This window comes from Lutra lutra, chromosome 5, assembly GCF_902655055.1.
Source record: "Lutra lutra chromosome 5, mLutLut1.2, whole genome shotgun sequence".
Classification (NCBI taxonomy): domain Eukaryota; kingdom Metazoa; phylum Chordata; class Mammalia; order Carnivora; family Mustelidae; genus Lutra; species Lutra lutra.
The window spans coordinates 44,979,264-45,005,249 of NC_062282.1; positions in this window are offsets into that span (position 1 = coordinate 44,979,264).

The following is a 25,986-nucleotide window of genomic DNA, read 5'->3' on the forward strand; positions in this document are numbered from 1 at the left end:
CCCTCACCTAAATTCAATTCATTTCATTTAAATTCAACCCAACAAGTATTGATTGAACAGGGCTAATATCCCATTGGAGCCAAGGGGCACACAAACTAAGATAATAGTCACAGACTCCAGATTCCATGAGACTTTACTATTCATCTTGTTCAGTAGATTCCAAAGTGTTACCTCCAGACTTTTACAGGAATATAAATAGGGCTAAAGGAAACGTTTAACTTGTGAGGCCTCTAGGTACTCATCATGCTTCTACCAGAACAGCATCCTTTTTATTATATATATTTTGTCAAAGATTTTGTTGGCAATATTAATACACTGCTAACAATTTACTGAAAACCATTAATCTAATCTTATTACTTCTCTAGGACTCAACTATCATGATGAAAACTCAACTATTTTGATGTCCCCCATTTATTTCATCTTTACCAGCACAGCCCTGGTTTCATTTTGGATAAAACACTTCCTGTATTAGATACTCATCACTGAGAAAGCAGTGAAGACACATCACTGAGAAAGCAGTGAAGACACTTCTGGTTATGGAGAAGAAATGAATGTTATCCAGACACTGGAAACAAGCCATATTGAAAGTCACAGGACCAAAACTTCTTCAAATCTGAGCCAGTCCTGAAACCAACATTTCCACTTAACTCAGAACTGATCATAGAGTACGTACATCCAAATCTCCCCTAAAGCCACCTCGCCAGTATGAGGAACGAGGACTTGCCTGGGACAGTGGAGCTGACAATTAAGACAAATGAAGCTACTGTAGAAGGCAGCAGAGTCAAGAAATAGAAAGACATTGTGTCCTAATGATATCACATGAGACCCTGGATCCAGCTGGGACTTGATTATTCAGCTGCCTAAAACAATAAATTCTCTTTGCTTTAAATAGACTGAACAGTCTTGATTTGTTGTTTTTTACTTGAAACTGAAAGATGTCCAAATCAAGTGGCTCTCAATGTTGCAATGCCCGTATTTACCCCAAATGATGGGGGAAATTACTATGCCATGTGAATTCCATACAGGCTGACTTTAGAAAGTTCATTATGTTGAGCCAAAATGTATCATCCTCTACTTTCCACCTATAAGTCCTGTTCTCTCATCTGGAGTCAGGTGGAATATGTCTAATCCTACACAAGGCCTACGGATATTTGAATATTATACAATCCCCTCCTCCTTACCCATTCTCTCTGCTCACCCCTCTTCTGCCCATTCCCTGCCCAAAGTTTCTTATCACTGAGTATAAACCTGAAACTATCTCCACAAAATATTTTTAAAAGGACACCTCGAAATGGCCATTTTTTATTATTTTACATAACTGTTGAAATTAAAATTCAATTATCTATAGGTGTCTGCACCCAAGATGAACTTTTTTCTTCTTTTTTTCCCCCCTTTTTAACCTCTGAAGCAGCTTATAAAATGTAGACACTTGACTGGGGAATGATTACTACATTCCATTTATATAGAATAGTGCAAACCCATGCGTCCCAAAGCAACATGGAACAGCTGCCAAACCTACTCACTTCATTTTTCATGGAATGGGAACAGCTGCTGAGTGTCTCATAAACATCTAGGGCAAGACATAAAGAAATTTCAAGGGAAATCCTTTCAAAGCAGGAAGTATGATGTTCCAAATCCTTGAAAAACCATCTTAGAAAGTGGTAAAATCAGGCAAGACCATAAAAGTTATTTTGAGTTCCAGGGAAGGCAGGAGACTTTCCCAAAGTCAGAAAGAGGTAGCAAGAAATTTCACGTCTTCAGACCTTTGCATTCATTCTGTTTTTGATGACAGTTTGACATAGCAGTATATAATCAATTATCAAGTCAATCATTCCAGCATCAAGCGCATTACTTTGGAGGAAAGAGATAACCATAACCATGTATTCTTAAAAAAATAGAATTGCTAGCTCATTTGTGAGCTTGTCTAATTGCTAAGATTTAGCTAGGAACTCTTTCTCCATTCTGCTTAAATTTTTAATCTAAACAAGTAATCTAAATAAGATAGGTTCTATGAACCAAGGGAAATCCTATCAGAGTCAAATTGCTCAAGTATTCATCCTGACATATATTTACCAAACACTTTTGAGTCCCATAGAGAAGGCACTGGGTTGAATATGTTGTATATGTTGTGGAGGCAGAAGGTGTGGAGGTGGGGTGGGAAATAGAAGATGTCTGCTTTCAAGAAATTTACAAACTCTGAGGAAGTTCCTAAGACATGTATTTTTCAGTGCTAACTAACAATAAATATAGTATTAAATTCTACCCTGCCTCTCCACTAAAGTCATAGGGAACATTCCACGTCCTTAGAACTTAGTAGACCACTCTGGCTTTAAGTGTTTGGTAAATTTACATCTGGATGAAAAGTTGAGATTCTTTTTTTTTTTTTTTTAAAGGTTTTATTTATTAGTCAGAGAGAGAGAGGGAGAGAGAGCACAGGCAGACAGGGTGGCAGGCAGAGGCAGAGAGACAAGCAGGCTCCCTGCTGAGCAAGGAGCCGGATGTGGGACTCGATCCCAGGACGCTGGGATCATGACCTCAGGCGAAGGCAGCCGCTTAACCAACTGAGCCACCTAGGCGTCCCAAAAAGTTGAGATTCTTAAGCTATGACTTTAAATGCCTTATCTCTTTGTCCCTTTATTTTTTTTGTTCAATTACTACTTATCTTCAAAATCTATTCCAATCCTCAGTTCATCTACAAAGCTCTCTTTGAAGTCTCCTCCACTGACATTAACCTTTCAATAAGCCCTTTTAACATGTATTAATGGAATTTATTTTCTTGATGCTTAAGTGAATGCAGCCTAATATAGTTAATCGACTGCTTTCTATATTAGGACTTACTTCCCCTGCTACACTGAGCATCTGGGCAGTAAATATCTTCCATTTTCCTTAGTTTCTAGAACAACAGCACAATTTAATTGCTCCATGTATTTCAAAGGAAGAAATGAACAAATGCCTCTTCCCTTTGATTCTCCTATGGCCAAACAAGTCTACTCCAGAAACCTTCCCAGGTAGCCATCTAAACCCCGTTATGATTAAGCTAAAATATACCTTCAGGGCAGGGGTTACTTTTATACTTTAATTTTACCAAAGTTCCCCTAGATGGGAAAAAACGCTTGCTTTACCTACTTCATTCGCTGCTAGCCTGTGGGATGTGTGTGGCGGGATGGAATTTGGTGATAATTAGAAGGAATCAAATTAGTCAAAATGGGATGAGATTATCTATCAATAAAACTCAGCATAATCCAGAGAAGCATAGTTTAAGCTAATAGAAGAGCAGACTTTGAAAACTACAGCCAATTCATCAATTATCTTACCTGAAAATGCAAAAAAATTCCAACAATCTGGCATGTGCAGAGAGCAGGAGAGATTTTTCATTTTGTGAACAAATCTGTGGAGTCCTGTGCTTTAAAGAATACTTATTTGGAGAGCTCGGTGTACCGTAAAAGTGATGGTAGGAAAAGAAGAAAGTTGAGGAGGAAGAAGAGGACTAAATTTAAATGATCCTTAATGGAACCTTAATAGGCAACTAGTAAGACATACATATATATCTATCTATATAACTATCTATCTTACTATACACACACACATACCAACTATTAAAATAAAGGAAAGAACTTACACGTTTGATCCTTTAGGTCCCATTGGGAATACCTGCATGGCAGGTGAGGAATCTACCTGGAGAGTCTCCTTTTTGGCAGAGGCAAGTTTTAAAGAAAACATCAGCCAAGACTAATGCTCATGAACTTCCCTCAGAGGAACCACCTGGAGGGAGAGTTTTTTATTTCTTTTTGTTCTACTCTGTCTCTGACAGAATTAATATATGTTAACTGAAATAGACTAGGAGACAGAATACAGTAGGGTCCACTTAAACCCATTTCAAAACTGAAGCATATCCAGAGGAATACTAATTCAATGATTAAATGGCAACATGTATTTGCTCAAAATGTGTAGCTGGATCTTATGTTAACTGGCAGGTCTTTACAGACTGTCACCTGCTAAAGAGACCATCCCTAGTTATAAAGCAGTGCACATTTCAAACTCTCAGGAAAAAGAATCAAGACAATGTAGTTCATCTGAAACCTTACAACAAGCAAAATCCTCGCCAACCTTCTTTCCAATTTACAAATAACCTTTGGTCCTTTCTTCCTGTTAGCTGATCATTCAATCAAACTTGCTTTCAAATTGGATGACTATAGAGATTACAATTCAAATCAGAACAATTTCGATAGTGAAAGGTGATGCTAAATATTACAATTTATACAATATTGAAATGATTACTGACTGCTAAATTGATTTAGCTATATTTGTATGCTTGTCCAAAACTATCTTCAAAAATAAAAGTATTTCTTAAAATATAAAACCAACATAACTTTGTATGCTTAAGCAAAAAAAAACAAAATAAAATAAAATAAAACTTTACAGTATTTAAGCATTAAAAATATAATGAGCAAGGGTGTCTGGGTGGCTCAGTTGGTTAAGCGTCTGCCTTCAGACCAGGTCATGATCTCAGGGTCCTAGGATGGAGACTCACATTGCTCTCCCTGCTCAGCAGGGAGTCTGTTTCTCCCTCTGCCTCTCACCTGTGCTCTCTCTTCCCCAAATAAATAAATAAATAAATAAACCTTTAAAAAATATATAAATAGCAATATAAGCTTAAATCAAGTACTTTAATCAGTTTCTTAGTCATTTTTATCTTTAGAAATGTGTAATTCATGAGTTTTTTTGAATACTGCATTCTTTCCCAATAATATGGCTTTGTTATTATTGTTGTATTTTATAAGATTACCTGTAAGCTTCTTCAAAGTGGCATTTTGTGATTAAGAAATCTGAAATCTTTGAAAACTTCAAACTGACTCTATAAAGCCTATTTAGAAGCAACTAATGAATCATTGAACACTACATCAAAAACTTATGATGTACTTACTATACGCTGGCTAACTGAACATATAAAAAATAAAAAATAAATTAAAAAACCAAAATCTTTTAAAATTAAATAAGAAAATACAAAAACTCTTTCTAAATGTGGCATGTGCTTGTCAGCTGTCCATTCTGCTAAATGAAAAATAGTCTCCTATACCCAATTATTTCTGTCCCTTTTTAAGCTTCAGTTTAGAGTTTATTTCTTCATCAAACACTTATATAGGGAAAATTCTTTAAAATAACCCCAAGATTATTTTATTGTCTTAAATTGGTAAAGAAAATAATGTATCATTTTAATTTCATTCCAATACAGTAGAGAATAAAAATCTAACCAACTGATAAATTATTGAACACTGAAATGTTCAACATCTGAAATGTTGGGTAATTGAATTTAAATAAAAAATTTAATTTAAAATTTAAAAAAACTGAATTTAAATAAAAATTTTTAAAAAATCTAACCAATTCAAAATAGCTTCATTAAAAGGTTTTCTCCACAAGTCAATATCAAGTCACAACCACAGAATTTCAAGATCAAATCTGGTACACCACCAGATATGACTAGATGACCCCCTTGTTTCATAGAGAAAGTTTTCACTTTCAGTTTGCAAGCTTTGTTTAAATAACCGAAATTCACTAAGAATTTCATACACACTGATGTGCCAGTACAGCCATTTTAGAAAACAGCTTGGCAGTTTCTTATATGATTAAACAACAATACACTTACTAAATAATCCAGAAATTCTTAGGTGTTTACCCAAGAGAAATAAGAAGTCATATTCACACAAAAAAACCTGTACCTGAATGTTTATAACAACTTTATTCACAATTGCTAAAAGCGGAGTATAACCCAAATATCTTCCAAATTGCTAATGAATAAAATCACTGTGGTATATCCCTATCTTGGAGTACCACTTAACAACACAAAGAAATGAACTATAGGTACACACAGCAACACAAATGGATATCAAATGCATTACCCTAAGTGAAAGAATCCAAATTCATAAGGTTACTACTACATAATTCAATTTACATGCCCTTTTGGAAAAGGCAAAAATGTAGGGATAGGGCATGGGGGTAGGAAACAGATTGACTGTAAGAGCATAAGATTGTGATAGAACCATTATATAGCTTGATTGCAGTAATAGTTTCATGGCTGTAGAAGCTTATCAAAATGAATAGAACTGTATACCCAAGAGAGCGAATTATAATGTATGTAAATACTACCTTAAAATAATTTCCAAAAAAGGTCTTAAAAACAAACAAAAAAAGTTCTTTAGTGTAGGGGTTATATAGTAGCAGTATAACATTAGTATTAGTGCTGAAAAATCCTGTAAAAAAATTACTAATATTCCCCCAGTGTGTTTTATTTTAGGCAATTATTATAATAATCAGGAGGCCAGAAGACAAATAAATCAAACTTATAATTTTATTTAAAAAAAGCAGTTTCTATGCTTTGTGTTCCACTATTTGAATATCTGAATGAAGATTTCCCACAGAATTAAAAAAAATAAAACACAATAAAAACTGGAAGGATTAATTTACCAAAGGAAAAAAAATCAAAATACTGTAAGATACATAAGCTGACTTTAACAACACCAAAAAACACTTTTTAAAAAAGATGTATTTATTGAGAGAGAGAGCTTGAGCACAGGGTGGGGGAGCAGCAGAGGGAGAGGGAGAGAGTATCCCAAGAAGACTAACTGCTGAGCATGGAGCTCAACACAGGGCTCAATCCCATGACTCTGAGAACATGACCCGAGCCAAATCGAGTCAGATACTTAACCGACTGAGTCACCCAGGAGTCCCAAAACTCAAATATTTCTGATATCCAAATGAATTTGGGAAGCAAAAAGAGAAAGTGAGTACTGTCACACTAAACTTTTTTTTTAATATATTCAAAATCATCTTTGTCAAACAAATGTTGTAACTTAATTACTCTGCATGCATAAAAATGCCTGTAAATTTTGACAACTGCTGTGTCTATTTTGATTGGTGAAAAACTGCATGTTGTTTGAAGGAGATTATGAATGTGGATGTCTCACAAATAATGCCAAATACATTTTAGCTCCATAGATATAATTTAATAAGAACACTTAATTTAGTAAGAATGTAATGATACGGCCCACTAAAATATGCGTTCTTATTACCACCACAAAAATTATTTTAAATGATGAATTTTAAAATTGAATTTACATTAATAATCAAAATAATGTCATATTTCACCACTGACAGATAAAGTTTGAAATGTTTTACTTTGACTCCATGGATTGGATGACAAATTGAATCGTGATCTAAATGAATTGGCTATATATTAGAAACATCTGATGATAATGATGTAAAACAGGCATCATTAGCTGCTTACAAACTCTTTTTTGTGCTAATGGAGGCATATATTATCAGTTATTGTTTCATTTGTTATATAGTCACTGAAAATCTTAGAAATGAGAATGAGCAAAATTAAATCTAGAAGAACATTCATTTGACTTTTGATTAGAAATTCATTAAAAACTCAAATCTTTGACCCAACCCAGACCTACAGAAGCAGTAATATTGGAGCAGGACCTCAGCCATCTGTGTTTCAGTAAGTCCTACAGTATATTCTGATACATGTGCATGTTAGACAGCTAGTTATATAAATGAAACTGTCATGTTTCACAGAGTGCTCTGTAAATGTAACTTTCTGCAGCAATAGGTGCTGAATCATTTTCTCAGGCAAAGTCTTCATAAAACAGCTATTAATTATTGATATAGAAGTAGACCCATGTGCATATTTTTAATTGACTTTTCAACTTAGGTGCCTAGGCAACTCAAAGGAGGAAGGATAATTTTTCAATAAATGGTATTGTAACAATTGGATGGCCATTTGCCAAACAAAACAGGAACAAAGAAACCTCAATCCTAGACCTTACACTATGTGCAAAAACAGACTCAAAATTGATCACAGATCTTAAGGGCTAATACTATAAAACTTCCAAAGCATCAACAACAACAAAAGCATAAAATCTTTATGACCTTAGGTATGGAAAGGATTTTCTTAAATAAGACATAAATAGCACAAACTATAAAAGAAAATAAATCAATAAGTTAATCTTGATCAAAATTTAAGCTTTTTGCTTTTTAAAAGAAACTATTAATAAAATGAAAAGGCAATCCACAGCCTGGGGAAAATATATTTGCAAGATATATCTGGCAAAAAAACTTATATCTTGTAGATATATGCGTGTGTGTGTGTGTGTATCCACTTAGAAATAAAATACTGGTCAAAATTTAAGCAAACATTTCACCAAAAAGAGACAGAGATTACAAAGAAGTACATGGAAAGATGATTCCATCATTTGGTGTTAAGAAAATGTAAATTAAAGTAAGAAAGTACTATACAGCCACAAGAATGGCTACAATTAAACAACAACAACAACAACAACAACTATAACAACTGACCATACCAACTGTTGGTAAAGAGGAAGGGGAACTCTTAGAAATTACATGTTAGATTGGAAAATGGTACAACTACTTTGAAAAAGTTTGGCATTTCTTAACATATACTACCATACAACATAATCGTTCTACTCCTATGTGTTTACGCAAGAGAAATGAAAACATACATTTACCCAAAGACTTATAAACATATATTCACAACAGCTTTTTTGTTGTTGTTGTTATAGCCAAACAGTGGAAATGATTCACATGGTTATCTATGGATAAACAGTGGATAAAAAACGGAGAAATACCTTGCAGTTTATCCACACAACAGAATACTACTCAGCAAGACAAAAGAACGTATGACTGATACATGCAAAAACATGAATGAATTTCAAATAACTATGCTGAGGTAATGAAACCAGGCCTCCCTAAATACCAACAAGGGTATAAACTCTATGATTCTCTTATATAAATTTCCTAAAAATGCAAACAAACCTATAGTGACAGAAAGCAAATCCATGGTTTCTTAGAGACAGGATGAGAGTGGATGGTAGCCCAAGAAAACTCCCTGGGAGATGGATATATTGTCTTGGTTGTGGTGATAATTTCACAAATGTACACATGTCAAAACGCATCATATTAAATTCTTTAAAAATGTTTATTGCACTTTGATTATACCTCACTAGGTTGGAAAAAGAAAAATCTAATTAAGTGTTATGTCAGACAGTATAAACCATGAATTCCCCAAGCAAACCAAGATGTGTGGTTAACTAATTTATGGACACACATACTTACTTATATTGTTAATTTTTAATATTCTTTCAGCTCTTAATGTGTGTCTCTCTTTCAAATAATCCATTTCTAGTCTTTCTGGATTCCACTTCTCTTTCCTATCTTTGCTTTGCTTTTACCACTCTTTTCTTTCAAGAAGTATCACATTGTACATTTCTATTTATATCCATTGAATTGTTTATCTCCCTCCATGAGAGTGTAAGAAACACGAGTTCTAGAATCTTTTCTTCCTCCTCACTCTTATATTCTGTGTCTGGTATTAATGCCTAATTAATGTTGGTTGAAAGAATAAACTAATCCGGCAGCAAAAGTAAAGATCTGGTAAGGAATGAAAAAGGTATCCTACCCTTCTAATTTATGCAATCAGTGAAATAATTTAATAGTTATACTTTACATTAAAATATGTGCAAATGAAACACTCCCTCATTTACTATTGTGCTTGATCACTCTAAGAATTCAGTGCAAAAATGCAAAACCAATAAAATTATGCCCTTTTATGAATAAGCCTGGAACTCAAGAGATCACAGATACAATCAAGCAGTGGAAATAAGTCCTGAACCCAAAGATGTGATACCCAGACTACTGTCTTGTACATTAAGCCAAAGCTATTGCTTTAAAGGTCCTACTTCATCTCATTCTGGATATTTCAAGTGCCTCCTAACCCAATGATTATTAATCATGGATGTATACTGAAAATATCTGAACAGTTGGATTCATTCATTCATTCATTCATTCAACATTCATTCAATACTGATATTGCTATCCCACTTTCAGAGATTCTGATAAATAGATCCAGGACACCTGTTGGGCATAAAGAGTTGTCAAAGCTCTCTAGGCGATTTTAATATGCAGCAGAGTTTAGAGCCATTGTTTATCTGGCCTCAGTCTGGAGAATTATACTACCACCAATTCATTCTCACTGTCAAGCAAATATCATTGATTCCAGACACAAATATGTTTCACTTACCCACTTCAAAGCCTGCGATGCTGACATACAAACTACAAGGTGTCCCATAGCCCAGACTCCAGACCTCAGAAAGTATCTTCTTGGCTAAAAGAATCAGAAATAACTGATTCAATGGTTGGGGAAGGGAAAAAATAAGATGAGCCCAGAATATCTAGTGCCAAAAATTCAGAAAATGCTAAAAGAAAATGATAAAGGCATGCCAAAAGCCACAGTGGACAACTTGAAGGGACTCTCACTGGCTAACTTGAGCCTTAAAATAAATGCCAGTAATCAATGGTAATAGATTACTAAATTAAGAATCTATGATTATATAATGATAATAATGCAGGAAAAGGGAAATCTTTTCTTTATAACAGAATGCCAATTAATACATTTAGAAGATGGAATTAGGAAAGATCAGCATTTTTAATGACCACACTTATAACTGATTCAGGCAAAAAAAACTTTTAAAAAAGGATGCTAATATCAACGGGCCAAAGTTTATAAGGAACCTAAATATTGATACTGTCTCACAATATCTCCTCATAAAATACTTATTGTAATATTTAGCTTGTTATATTTTTACAAGTAAAAAACCTTTAACCAAGAGACCCCAGTTAAGATCACCAATAAAATGACATTTTGTGCCTCTGGAGGTAATGTTCTGAGGACACTGTATTGCTTGTGTGATATTCATGTCAAAAAATGCAAAATGCACATCTAATCATAAGACATCAGACAAACGCAAAGTGAGAGACATTCTATTAATTTGTACATTAATTTGTCAAGAGAAGCTGAGAACTGTTATAAATTAAAAGAGACCAAAGACACCTGACGCCTAAATGTAGTGGGTGTTCTGGGATTGGTTATTAAATTGAAAAGAGGGTGGGAGCCCAACACCTATAAAGAACATTATAAACGGTCAATGGCAAAACATGAGGATGATCTGTGGCTTAAATATTAGCATTAATATGCTAAGTTTCCTGATTTTAATAATTGTACTGTGGTTATATGTAAGAGAATATTCTTGTTCTTGGGCAATACACACTTACATGCGTGAAGTGTTGTCAAAAAGGTAACATGACGGCAACTTATTTTCAAATAGCCCAAAACCAAAATTACAGGGAGAGGGAGAAGGAGAGAGGAGGAGGGATATAGGTGATGGGAAGGAGGAAGAAAGGAGAGGGGAGAGGGAGCGGCAGAAAGATCAATGGGGCAAAACGGAACTAGTACTTGGTACTATTCTGACAGCTTTTCTCTAAGTTTGAAATTTTATCAAAATAAAAGTGACAAAAATCAAACAAACAAAACAAAACAGAAGGTGCTCAGCTCTGCGCCCTCTGTTCTTCCAGACCTCCTACGACACCTACTCTATGGAGACTCTGCTGCACGCTGAAGTTACCATGTTCATCATCCCTGATACAGAACCACTTCAATCCCCTGGAATATGCAACTCTTCTTTCTCTTGGGTACTTCCTACTCATTCTTTCAAACTCATTGCAAGTATTCTGAACTCTGTGGGGCTTTCCCTGGCTATTCAACCCATCTGCCTTGTCTGAGTGCTGCTCCCACCCACTCCCATAGCCCTCCTCTTTCACAGTTCTATCCACACTATCCCACTGTTGATCTCCTCCACTGGACAATGAGTGCTTCATCTTATTGTCCTTCATATGCTCAGTTTCTTACACACACACACACACACACACACAGAATGTAAACAAAAACTGATGAATCGATAGTTGAATGAGTGCCCTCTGTTGAGCAAAATATTAACATCAAACAAGGGGTATGTTTTAGTATATTTTTTGGGAATGGGAAAAGAATTTTGCTAACTTAACCTATTGCCATGATTTTTCATTTGGTGTAAATTATCAGCATATTTTATATGCATTTCATCATTTAAATGCTAATAGAACCCTTAAAATTTTTATCTTCTGAATAAAATAATTATTTTTCCTCTTCCAGTTTCTAAGAGGACCAACTCCTAACAAGTGGAGGGGTATTTTTTTGTTGAGCACAAATCATCTCTCTGCAAATATCCTCCTATTGAAGCATATCTTGATGATGAATATGGCTGTTTGTGGCAGAGTTGAAATATTCTTCATAGGGAAACAAGGATACAGAGAGCCCAGAAGGAGGATCCAGAAGAAGGATGAGGCTGATGAGTGCCCATGGAGAAGAATGGGAGGGAAAGAGAAAGCCTAAGAGACATTGAAGCTGAAAGGGAGTAACAGGGAAGAAGAGATGTTCTGGTACAATTAACGTTTGATGAATGGATACATGAGAGTGTGATGTGTACTATAAAATTCTCATTTGTCTTTGCCACAAAACCTTCAGTAAGATACTTATTTTCATTAATGTCTGGCAGAGCAGATTGGGTAAGTGGTGGGGTGGGGGATATGGGTAACTCATTCAACAAGGGGGAGGCTGGTACATAGGAGTCTACTCCCTGCCCCTTTTGGAGTATATGACATGGACATTCAACCAAGAGGCACACACAGACCCATAGTGTTTTTTTTTAGCTAGTGCCCATTTTGATTGGCCAGGGCCAATATTAAATATTTTTAATGTCTCTGATAATAATGTAATAGAATACATGTGATAACACAATATTATAATACAAGAAGAAATTTGCTAAAATAAACTAGACAGGCAAAATAATTTCATATAAAAAGCTATCAGGGAAGAAGAGATTCATCACATAAAATGAACCAATTAGGGCTTCAGTAAATAAGTGTTTCTGGTGTTCAAATGTCATGAAATATTGGGACCAGAAATGATGAGGTGGGATCATTTTATAAGCGTTTCTAAAATTTATATTCTGGGCTATTGTTATATATTTAATTATGTTAAACACATGCTTATTGATGCATAAACAATGAATCTTGGAACACTGAAAAAATAAAATAAAGTTTAAATTAAAAAAAGAAAGAAAATAATAAAGTTGAAAATTTCAAAAAAAAAGTGGCTAGTTCAGCTCGTAACTGAGACAAACAGGTGCTTTTCCTCAAAACAGTTGTACTTTGGTGTTTTCAGCATAGTTCTCATTTTGATAAACAGAATATTAAAAGATATAATTAAAGGTACAATTTAATGAGATTAAGAATGCTTACTAGTTTACCAACACATTCTTAGGTGGAACGGGATTTTTTTCCCCCTACAAGCTCATGGTGATGAAGAAAATAGTAACTACTATCAGAGTCTGATGCCATTGCCCTGATTCAAACTAAGGAGAAAGCGGTTTAGGCCCTCACTGCTTTGGTGCCATCTGCTCAAATATCAACATAGTGAAAAGGACAAAAGCATCATAGAATTATTATGAAAATATTTTTGATCTCAAGAACTTGCTGAAATGATATTGGGACTCCCTTAATTCCAACCACCCCTCCCCCACCACCCCAGAAGAAGGAGTAGGTCTATAGGCCTACCACTTTGAGAAATGTTGAACTATTCATTGAAAATCATTTACTGTGAGCACAGTTTCATTTACTAAAGCAATATTATCCAAAACAAACAAGCAAGCAAACAAACAACAAGAAAACACCTGCTTATTGAGGAGATATGTTGAGGCTCTACCCTCGAGCAGCCTATAATCTAGAAAACAAATTGATATATAAATAATAAAAATAGTGTGTTAAGACTTATAAATATGAATGATTTGAGTCTTAAATGATCTGAACATTAGATTCCAAAATAACTAAAGTCATGGAAACATAATCTAGAGAGAAAAATAAAAACCTCACTTATCTTAGTAAAGATAAAGGCCATATATAGTCTAAGAATACTAGCTGGGCCAGGGACCGCCTCACCCACTAACACGTCCACAGCAGTAGTGCATCCACCACTGTTGTAAGACATACGCAGCCCATACAGGGGACACCACTGGAGCACCTGGTTTTGGTGCCTAGGGGATTATTACACTCATGAGCTTTAAGAACATTTCTTAAATAAGGCCACTCCTTCCATGAGGAGTGAGAGATTGCTGAACGTACACGGAAGAGGTGGGATTTATTCCAGGAAGAAAAGGATGGTTAAACATCTGCAAATCAATGTGATACACCACATTAATAAATGAAAAAGAAAAATCATACAATCATCTCAACAGATGCAGAAAAAGCATTTAACAAAATTCAACAACCATTTATGATAAAAACAAAGTGGGCATAAATGAAATGTACCTCAACATAGTAAGAGAAATGGATGACAAACCCACAGCTATCACCATACTCCATACTCAATGGTGAAAATCTGAAGGCTTTTTATCCAAGATCAGAAACAAGGTAAAGATACTTACGCATGCCAGGTTCACTCAAAATAGTATTGGGAGTCCTAGCCAGAGCAATTAGGCAAGAAAAATAAAACTATCCAAATTGTAAAAGAAGAAGTAAAACTGTCACTATATGCAGATGACATGATACGTTATGTAGAAAACCCTAAAGCTTTCACCAAAAAATTATTAGAATAAATGATTTCAGTAAACTTACAGGATATAAAATCAATACACAGAGATCTGCTGCAATCTTTACACTAACAAGCTATCAGAGAAATTGAAACACTCCTGTTTACAATTGAATCAAGAAGAACAAAATACCTAGAAATAAATGTAATCAAGGAGGTGAAAGACCTATACTCTGAAAATTTTAAGACATTCATGAAAGAAAGTAAAGACACAAATAAATGGGAAGATATACTGTGCTCATTGAATGGAAGATTAATATTGTTAAAATGTCCATATAACCCAAAACAGTCCACAGATTCAGGCAATCCCTATCCAATACCAATGGCATTTTTCACAGAACCAGAAAAAATAATCATAAAATTTGTATGGAACCATGAAACAATCCAAATAGCCAAAACAATCTTGAAAAAGAAGAACAAAGCTGGAGGTACATTGCTCAAGATTCCAAACCATAGTACAAAGTTATGGTAATAAAAAAATTAGGATACTGGCACAAAAACAGATACATAAATCCATAGAATAGAACAGAGAACTCAAAAAATTCATGCTTATCTGGTCAATTAATCTATTACAAAGGAAGACTATCCAATGGGAAAAAGTCTCTTTAGTAAATGGGGCTGGGAAAACTGGACAGCTACATGGAAAAGAAAAAAAAAAACAGATCACTTTCTTAGACTATATACAAATATAACTCAAAATGGATTAAGGATCTAAATATAAGACCTGAAACCATAGGACTCCTAGAAGAAGACATAGGCAGTAAGCTCTTTGATACCAGTTTTAACAAAATATTATCTGGATCTGTCTCTACAGGTAAGTATAACAAAAACAAAAACAAACCAGTCAAACTACATCAAACTAAAAATCTTTTGCACAGGAAAGAAAACTATTTACAAAAAAAAAAAAGGCAACCTACTGAATGGGAGAACAAATTTGCAAATTATGTATTTTAATGGGGGATTACAACCAAAATATGTAAGAACAAATACAACTCAATATTAAAAAATAATCCATTTTAAAATGAAAGGAGGGGACGCCTGGGTGGCTCAGTTGGTTAAGCAACTGCCTTCGGCTCGGGTCATGATCCCAGCGTCCTGGGATCGAGTCCCACATCGGGCTCCTTGCTCAGCGGGGAGCCTGCTTCTCCCTCTGCCTCTGCCTACCACTCTGTCTGCCTGTGCTCATGCTCTCTCTCTCTCTCTCTCTAACAAATAAATAAATAAAATCTTTAAAATGAAAGGAGGACCTAAGTGGACATTTTTCCAAGTAAGATACACACATGGCTAATAGGCACATGAAAGGATGCTCCACATTACAAATTTTAATGGGAATGCAAATCAAAACCAAATCAGATACCATCTCATATCTATCAGAATGGCTGTTATATAAGAAATAGTAAGTGTCCACAAGAATGTGAAGAAAAAAGTACCCTCATGCATGGCTGTTGGGAATCCAGCCACTATGGAAAACAGTATGGAAGTAAAAATAGAACTACCATACTACCCAATAATTCTACTTCTAAGTATTTATCTGAAGAAACTGAAAACACTAGTTCAAAAAGATATATGTTCATGGCAGCATTATTTACAATAGCCAGGCGATGGAATCAACCTAAGTGCCCATCAGTAGATAGATAAAGGTATGGTTGGTATATATGTGCACACACACACACACACACACACAGAATATCACTCAGCAACAAAAAAGAATGAAATGTTGCCATTTGCAACAACATTGATGAAAGTAGAGGGTATTATGCTAAGTGAATTAAGTCAGAGAAAGACAAACACCATATGATATTCATTTATGTGGAATCTAAATCTCAAAACAATTGAACGAAGAAAACAAAACAGAAACAGACTCATAGATACAGAGAACAAACTGACAATTGCCAGAGGGAAAGGGGGTAAGAAATGGAGGAAATAGGTAAAAGGGGTTAATAGGTACAAACTTCCAAATACAAAATAAACAAGTCATGGAGATGTAATGTATGGCTTTGGGAACAGAGTCAATAGCACTGAAATAACTTCATACAGTGGCAGACGGTAATTAGACTTATTGTGGTGACCATTTAGTAATGTATATAAATATCAAATCACTACATTGCATGCCTGAAACTAATACATTTTATATCAATTATCCTTCAATTAAAAATAAGAATACTAAAATACAACCATATGATCAAGAGTTCTTAGAGCTAGTTGCCCAGGTAGAGGCTTTGACTTAGTCACCATCTAAATGTATGACCTTGAGTAAGTCACTAAGCACATCTAAAAAGCAATTTTCTTTTGCATAGTGAGGGGTAGGATAAGATCAGGGGTTTTATATACTCTACAAAAAGGCCCTATGTGGTGAGAGAGTATCAGTTTGGCAAAACTCTGTGTCCTCCACTCACTCTGCTAACCAAAGCAGTCCTACTTTTCTGTATTCTGTATATTAAGAATTCTGTTTCTGTTTTGTTTGCAAGTTTCTATCACTAAAAATGGAACTAAATTTCCTCTAAGTCATGTTCTAGCTCATAATAAACCCTGACATTTCTTAGGAGAAGGCAGTCAGAGGTGAAAACTGTTAAATGTATCCATGAAAAAGCCAGTTTGTCTTTAGGATATAAGCTCCTAAGGAAATCCTTTTAGATTGAGAATTGTGCTACATTATGTATTTCTAAAACTTTCCCCAGCTGTTCACATTCACTTATTTTTTTCTGCTAGGATTAAAACCCTTGATTGCTCTTTTCCAAATTTCTACCCAATTAGCAGCCAGTATCTCAAGTAAGCAGAATCCAATTACCACACTTAATACATTCATCAACTATTAATTTAATTAGAACATTTAGTACATTGCCATCACTGCACCCAAAGCTAGATGAGTATCTTGAATACTTTGGGGATGTCAGGGTTGCAACATAGACATGTTTTGTATCTTTAAAGGCCTAAAATGGGAAGAAAATAAAATAGCCTGTTTCTTCCATATTTTTCACTCATAGATAATTTGGAAAAGCTGACTTCCTCCTAAAAAAGTTAGATCACAAACTGGCTTTTCCAGTGGCCGGAACAACATTTCAATTTCAAGCATATGTTTAATTTCTCTAGATACTCCTATACCCTTAGTTCAAGTTGTTCTCCTTATCCACTAATCATGAGCTCCTCTTAATAAACCAGTGTTGGTTATACTATGGTACGCTGTATTTTGAATAGGTAAGGAAATGACATTAGTTGTTATTTAAAGGTCCAGTCTAGTAAATAACCAATACAAGTTCTACTTTTTGACACTTCACCCTCCCACAAAGCAGACATCACTAATCAATAACTGCACAACTTCTCCTTGTATCTAAGACTTGTTCAGCCCTCTCCAATCTTTCTTTTCTATTCTCCTCTGAAACCCCACGACTGACCACTTTTACCAAACACCATAGATACCCAAATTCCTCCCTGGATGCCATGTCTAGGTTCTCATATTCCTCTTTTATCACTCTCAACTAAACCTAGACATCTTAATACTTTTGTGGATGATGAACACGAACTTCACAAACCCAGTTAGAAGGAAAAAAAAAAATCAGCATAGGGCACAGCTCCAAAAAAGCAGAATGTACTATAATAAAACTTTATCTTCTTACCGAGTCCCCTCCTACCACACTCCCACTTTATCAGGACACTCCAACTTTCCTTTCTCCAGGGATGCTCTCCTCCTGAAGGCTTAAATGTGGGCAGAGCAAGATAACAGTGCAGAAAACACCTGGGTGGTTACTCCTTTGTCCCCTCAGGGTAAATGTTAATTACAGCTTTCAGAGGCAACTAGAAAAGTAACGTGGGGTAGGAAGCCCAGAGATTAGGTGGACTGATTTATCTGAGCTCTGCTGGTTCTTCCCAGGACCTCTGCTCAAAGGGGTGAGGAATTTGACTGATTCTAAAAGCAAGGCAAACTATTCAAGGAGATGATTTAGCAAAACAGGAGTATAGGCTCCTCAGTCAGGTAAATCCGTGGTTCCAATCTGACCTCTACCACTCACTAGTGCAAGGACATTGGCCAATTCTGTTTCTTCTTCTGCAAGGCAATGTTAGTAATTATTTCTCACATGACTGGTGAAACAAATTTATTAAATGAGATTCATTCATTCATTTCATTCATTAAATGAAATTTCATTCATTAAATGAGATTATGAATATAGGGTTCGCAGCACATTCCTTGGCAGAGAGTAATTATATAATAAATTTGTATCAAATTATATCAACATGCAACTTAAAGAGATGACAAGTTTTTCTGGTTAACTAGGTGTGTCAAAGGAACAGTAATGCCTAGACACATTAGCAGAATTACAGTAGATCTCAAATTTTCTCATGGGATATAATAAAGGTAAAGGTTTTACACAAATCTCATATTCAATAAATTCCTATTTTCTCAATTCTGTAAGGGCCTATTCAGCCAGAGCGGCCCCACCCCGGTTGAACTGCCATTTTGTTGTAAAACTTAAATTGACTCTGCCCCGCCCCCCCCCAGGGGAACTTACTTAAAAACAAATCCCAGAAACCAGTCCCAGTTAACAAAGTCCAAGTACAAGGGTGGGTCAGGCCAGGTGGAGGTGTTCAATCAGTGGGGGCCCATACTGTCTCCTAGCTACCAAGGAGTATGGGCCCCGCCCTTCGGGTACCTTTTGGGCCCCAATTCTGACCAAGGTGATAGACTGGTTTAAATGTCTACTAGGGTAAATTGTAATTCAATTGGTCACCTAGCATGACTGTGCAGCTTTCTTGGTGTGTTACAATTTCATTGGCCACCTGTGTGTGGCCAGGCCCAACCACATGGACTTTGCTCTATAAAAGTTAGTCTGTGAGGGAGAGAGGTCGCCCTCTCTGTAAGGGGCAGCCCCGACCAGTCTGTTTGACAGTCCTTTTGATTCTTGATGCTTGGCGCGAAATAAAGCTTTGCTTGACCTTCACTTTGTATCAATCTCGCTCCTTTTTTTTTTTTTTTTTTTTAGATTTTATTTATTTATTTGACAGAGAGAGATCACAAGTAGGTAGACAGGCAGGCAGAGAGAGAGAGGAGAAAGCAGGCTCCCTGCCAATCAGAGAGCCGGATGCAGAACTCGATCCCAGGACCCTGAGATCATGACCTGAGCCAAAGGTAGAGGCTTAACCCACTTAGCCACCCAGGCGCCCCTAGTCTCGCTCCTTTAATCACAGACCCATTATTGGGGGACCCAACATTGGGGACCCAACAATTCTAATATGTTAGTTTTTATAAATTTGTACTACTCCTGAAATGAGTTTTAAAATTAATGCTTACATTTAACATGCAACTATTTTCTCTTGAAAATTTGTGTTGAAAGCCATAGGTGTCTTGTAATCAATGGTGTTTTAATTACATAATTAAGGGAAATAGTATTATTAAAAATGTATCATTTCCTCTAAGAGATGAACACAGCTAGGCTCTCAGAAGTCTAAAGACCTAGTTGATTGTCCCAGGTGTCACCAATTTTTTCTTTGAATTTTTACTATGTCCTTGAGTCTCTTTCACCTTGAATCTTTACTACATTCCTACTTTCTAACTACTATTTTCTGATCACTTGCTATGTTCCAAGTACAGTACCAAAGGCCTTATAAACATCATTTTACTTTACTGCTCACAGCTCTAGAGTGGAGGAACTTAAAGGGGAGGATATAGAGGCTTTGATGAAAACACTGAGGTGCAGATCAGTGCAGTTATGTGGCTCTAGTTTACAGCATCTGAAAAGGGGGTCAAATTTAGGTCTGACTCCAAAGCTGTGATTCCTGAGCATGACAAAATTTCCTTGGTGATAAGAAAATGGCTTCAACAAGGAAAGCAATACCATAGCTCCCATAGAGAAAACCTCAGAGACAGGGCATAGTGAAAAGCAGAGGAGGGTGTTGTCAAAGTAGCTCCAGAGAAAGTTATCAAAATAAAAGTATACATTGGGGGCGCCTGGGTGGCTCAGTGGGTTAAAGCCTCTGCCTTCGGCTCAGGTCATGATCTCAGGGTTCTGGGATCAAGCCCCGCATCGGGCTCTCTGCTCAGCAGGGAGCCTGCTTCCCTCTCTCTGCCTGCCTCTCTGCCTACTTGTGATCTCTGTCTGTCAAATAAATAAAATATTAAAAAAAATAAATAAATAAAAAATAAAAGTATACATTGTATGCTTTAACATTATTTTTCAATTAGTGAAGAGTATACATTTTAAGATGTACTTTGGGCTAAATGGAACACAGTATACAATGGAAAACAAGATTGATATTATAAAGAATGTATTTAATAAATTTATTCTCTATATTTTTTAAATTTTTTAAAAAGATTTTATTTATTTATTTGACAGAGATCACAAGTAGGCAGAGAGGCAGGCAGAGAGAGAGGAAGGGAAGCAGGCTCTCTGCTGAGCAGAGAGCCTGATGTGGGCTCGATCCCAGGACCCTGGGACCATGACCCAAGCCAAAGTCAGAGGCTTTAACCCACTGAGCCACCCAGGAGCACTTATTCCCTATATTTTTAAATATTAAAGACAACAGTTCATTAAAATCTATAGTGGAAAAATTTTATTGGGTCACAATTCAAAATGGAAAGTTTCATCTTTTAAACCATGTGGTTGTAAAAAAAAAGTTCTGGGGTAAAAATAGTAAATGATAGAAATTTAAAGATATAGCAAAAGAAAGAAAGAAAGAATAAAGAAAAGCTACAAAAGTAGGATAAACAAACAATAATTGGCTAGTATTTATATCTTATATTGACTAAGTTTAAATCACTTCTTTGTTAAATCCATAAAATATCTTCAATCACACACTTTATTCTGACAAAGTCTAGAGCAACCCTGAGTCCTTATTTGCCCAAGATGGTGCTGGCTTTTGCCAGCTGTCCCAAAGCAATTATCAGTATCCTCAAATTTTTCCCAATTTGGACAGTAAATTATAGTCGCCCTAATAATACTCAAGGAGCCTTGACTTTTTATTCTAGCCCTGCCAATTATAAACCATTAACTACTTTTTATTCATCAGATTCCTTTAAATGGCAATTTCCTCATATGTACTAGTAGAGATGTTTATCATATTTCACTCATTAACAAGCACCAAGGAGTTGCAGAAGCTTAGAAGGTAAGTATAAGATGATGACTACCTCCTTCTACCAGAGTTCCTCCTCCTGAGAGCACTTGCTAACTTGACCCACAAAAATGTATTAATTCAGACTCCAGTGAGGATTGAAGAGAGCGTGATGGATATTCTGACAGGATTAAAAGTGAGTGCTCATGGCATGTTACTATATTGGTAGAGTTTTCTCCTTGAAGCAACATTTTCACTCCCAAATATCACCTTACAGTGTGATGTCTTCTTCAGAGCACTGAGTAATCCAGTGTTGTGCTTTGCACCCCTCCAGATTTGTCTTCCACTACTTGAAACTGTGACACTTTGGAAGGAAACATTTTGGGAAGACCAAGCCTTTCCTATGACAACACATTGGTTCCTACTGCATCAGCCTTCTTGGGAGGAGAAGGATGTGGGCTACCACCAATAAGGAGAGGTGTTGGCTGTAAAGTGTTCATCTATCAGCAAAATGTCTCTTATCAACAACATGTTTGGCCAACCACAATTTCTGAATTTTTTTTGTAACAGAATTACTCCTTTGGACAAAGACATTTTTGTCCCTTTAGGTCCAAATGTGGCCCGGTAAGAACTTTTAACAGTTTTTATTAGGCACCCAGCATCTATCTCACTTTTATTTGCTCTTTATAGAACTGCACATATGTTCAGGAAGCTGTGCTTTTTATATATGACTCAAGGAAGGGTGACCTTACTTAATTTAGGTACACATTTAATTGGTTCAAGTAAGCAGCCCATGGTCTTTTTTGGATAACTGATAGGGGTCAGAGGTAACCTCATTTGGAACAAATGGAAGGTTTCAGTCCATGCTTGGTTGACTGGGTTCTCTCTCAATCTGTGTGTCTTGCCTGTCTCTTCTCTGCAGGACATAAACAACACACTACATAGCCCCAAATATCAGTAACAGCCATACTGTCACCACTAAGTACTCAGCATTACAATGAAGCAAATACTAAGGAAGGTAGAATGGAGATAAGGAAAAATCTTAGGTCTATGGCAGTATTAGTAAGCCTAACCTTCCTCTGAATTTCAGTTAAAGACATAATAAACATAACATTGTTTATGCAGATTTGAGTAAAAGATTTTGTTTCTTGCATTCCAAAAGTATACACATGGATTCAGTGTTTGGGGAGGCATAAATGGTGATCAGAGATAATGTGGAAGGTGAAACAGTGTTACTGACTGGCAGCAGAATCGACCCAACCAGTCAAGCCAAAAATCTGAAAATTATCTTGGTTTCTTTTTATTATTTCTCACTTCAAAACTAATTGGAAACTTGTGTCTTTTTGCCCTCAAGATATTCTGTATTCCATCTACTTTCCTTGAACTCCATTCCTGCATATGTATTCTGTGTTTTGTGTCTGGCACATGACCATATCCACCCAAATGATCTCCCATTACCACTAATATCCCACTCTAGTTGTGCTCATCCATGCCATAGAGATAACTTTAAAACTTTTAATGACTTTCCATCACGTTTGGGATAGAAGCTGTATATCTTATCAGGACACACAGAGTCTCACATTACCTGCCATCCACCTATGCAGTCTCTTCTCTGTTTCTCACACTTGTTCTTTCTCAGCCACACTGAGGTCTTTTAATTTGTTTGCTTAAGTTTACTTCTGCACCAGGGCCTTTGCACTTTCCTTTCTACCTAGAATGCTTTTCCCTTGGCGCTTCATGGATGAGTCCTCATCCTTCAGGTTTCAGCTTAGTATTACCTCCTTGGAGAAATATTTCTTGACCACTTCCTCTCTCATTTCATCATTTTACTTTGCCCTATTAAAATTGATCATGTCATGTCCTTTATTGTTACTGTCAAAATCTAATTATATTCTATTATTTGTATATGTTTGTTTAGGTCTGTCTCTTTATCAACGCAAGATCAACTCCATCCAGGGAGAAATCTTAATGGTTACATCTACCTGAGACACTGACTTAGGAGGTGACTGGTTATGACAGGTTTAAAACCTTACTGTGAATTTTTTGATACTCTTTCCATTGAGAGGTAGGGTGTATGTTCCTTGCCCTTGAATTTGGGAAAGCTTTCACAAATATGATTCAGTGGAAGTGATGCTTTGCGACTTTTGAGAGGAATATGAGAGATCAGGCAGACTCTGCCTTGTTTGCTGGAAATGCTCACTCAGGGAGTCCTGAACTGCTACAGAAGAACTCCATTTCTCTGAGATGTCCATGCTACAAAAGTCATACATAGGTTCTTTAGTAAACAGTCTAGGCTAATACCCTTCTTTAGCTACTTCAATCCAGGATCCAGATATGTGAATAAAGAATCTATCTTGCAAGTAGATCCTCCAGCCTCAGATGAACCAGACTTCAGACATTCAAGCCATTCCAGGTGAGGTCCTGCAAATTATAAAATCATACAGCGAAGAAAAATCTGTCCTTCCTGTTGGTACCCTGATTCCTAATGTGTGAAATCATTTAGCATAATTAAATGGTTGTTTTACCCCACTAAATTTTAGGATGTCTTTTAATAGAACAATAGCCCCCATAAAATATTCAAAAATATTTGTTGAATGAGATTGAACACCCTTCCTTGTAGGAACACTAATCTAGAAACCTGACTTCTAGTCCAGGCTCTGCCATTCATGTATTACCTGACCCTGAGAAAATCCTTCCATCTCTAGATCTCAAGTTTCTCCATGTACATTGAAGTGATGGGACTACATATAGTCTTTGGTTCCTTACACTAAATTCCTAGTCTATAGATGAGCACTAAGGATTCTAGCAACAAGGAAGAAGGTAAGTAGCCAGAAATAGGGACTCTTCCTTCTCTGGGAATTTAAATCAGCTTAAAGGATATGATCCTTAGGAGTTCTGAGTAGGTTGCAGAGGAAGAGAGGGTTTGACAAGGCTCGCATTTTCCTGATCCTGACTATTCCCAATAGAACAATCTGTCTTTGTCCTTAAAGCCAGATCATGTGGGAGTACAATGGCTCAGTGGACAGATGGGTTAATGCAGGGAGAGAGAGAGAGACTGAGACTGTAGATGAATGGCTCCTGAAGGCTTCTGTTTTTCTAAAGGAACCATTTTTCTTGTTTCTTTCCAAAATGCTGAATGTCTCTCTTTCTACAGGACTGATCCCAGAATTTGGAAGATGGAACTATGACTGCAGTATAAATGTGGTAGGAAGACTGCTAGGTGTGTGGCTGCTGCCAAAATTGAGAAGTCTTGATCCAGGCAGTGCTCTGACCTTCTGTTGTGTAAAATAAGGACAATGATTCTCCCCAGGCCATCTTCGTTAGGAAGTAGAAGTGTCTCCCCCAGGGCTCACAGAAATGAAGTAGAAGTAGGACAATAACATTGGTCTCCTGATTCATAATCCAGTGTCATTTTATTATACCAGTCCTCAACTCCATCCCTCATGAACCATTCAAAGTAGGAATCACCTTCTAAAGAAGGAGAAGCATGGACAGCCAGGTATGAGAGATGTAAACATTTTTTTTTTTTTTTTTTTTACCACCCTTGGAGTTTCTGTGAGATTATTCACTGGGGATAGATCTTGGAGACTGACTGGATGAAGAACTAGTGAATGAGAAAAGAATTTCTGGAAGGTCATTCCCATCATGAGTAGGGGTAGGTAGGATGGTACTCTCAGATTGTAGACTTTAAGTGGCTATGATTCAGATCCACCTAAACAGGGCAGAAACACATTCTGGGGAAAAGAATTAAGAAGACTTCTGGTGGGGGCATATCTCATCTAAAAGAATGATTAAAACAAACAGCTCAGCCCATTTCATTGTCAGACACTGTATTATGGCTCATAATGCTAAAATGTCATTCCTTCTGCTAAGTTCCGAGGTAGCCTGAGAATCTCTCTCATCAGAGTGATATAGCAGCCACAGTCACAAAATGAGTGCTATCTCATGACAACAAAAATATTTTATATCTCTGCACTCAGACTTCCTCATCAGAGGGCAAAAGCGATTCAGAATATGGTCTGGGTTCAGTAATCAGATTTTTTTCCCAGCATAGCCCCCTCTAACAGACACAATAAGAAGAGATATATGACATGGGGATATTGGAACAAAGTCACTCAATTAGACACAAAACCTGGGCTTCCATTACCTATGGTTCAGTGCCCCTTGCATTACCTTGTAATGCCCTACAGTTAGAACAAACTAGATCAGTTAGAAGAAGCAAAACAAAGGCACAATTTTAAATGATAGGATTCTCTTTCATTTTTGCCTGTTTGAATTTAAATGAATTTCATGGAGGGAGTTAGTATAGAACACACAATAATATTTTTTTCATTGGTTAGTTGATCTATATGGTTCTTTTAAGCATAAGAATAAAGAAATAACAGAATGTTTTACAAATTAAAGTACTA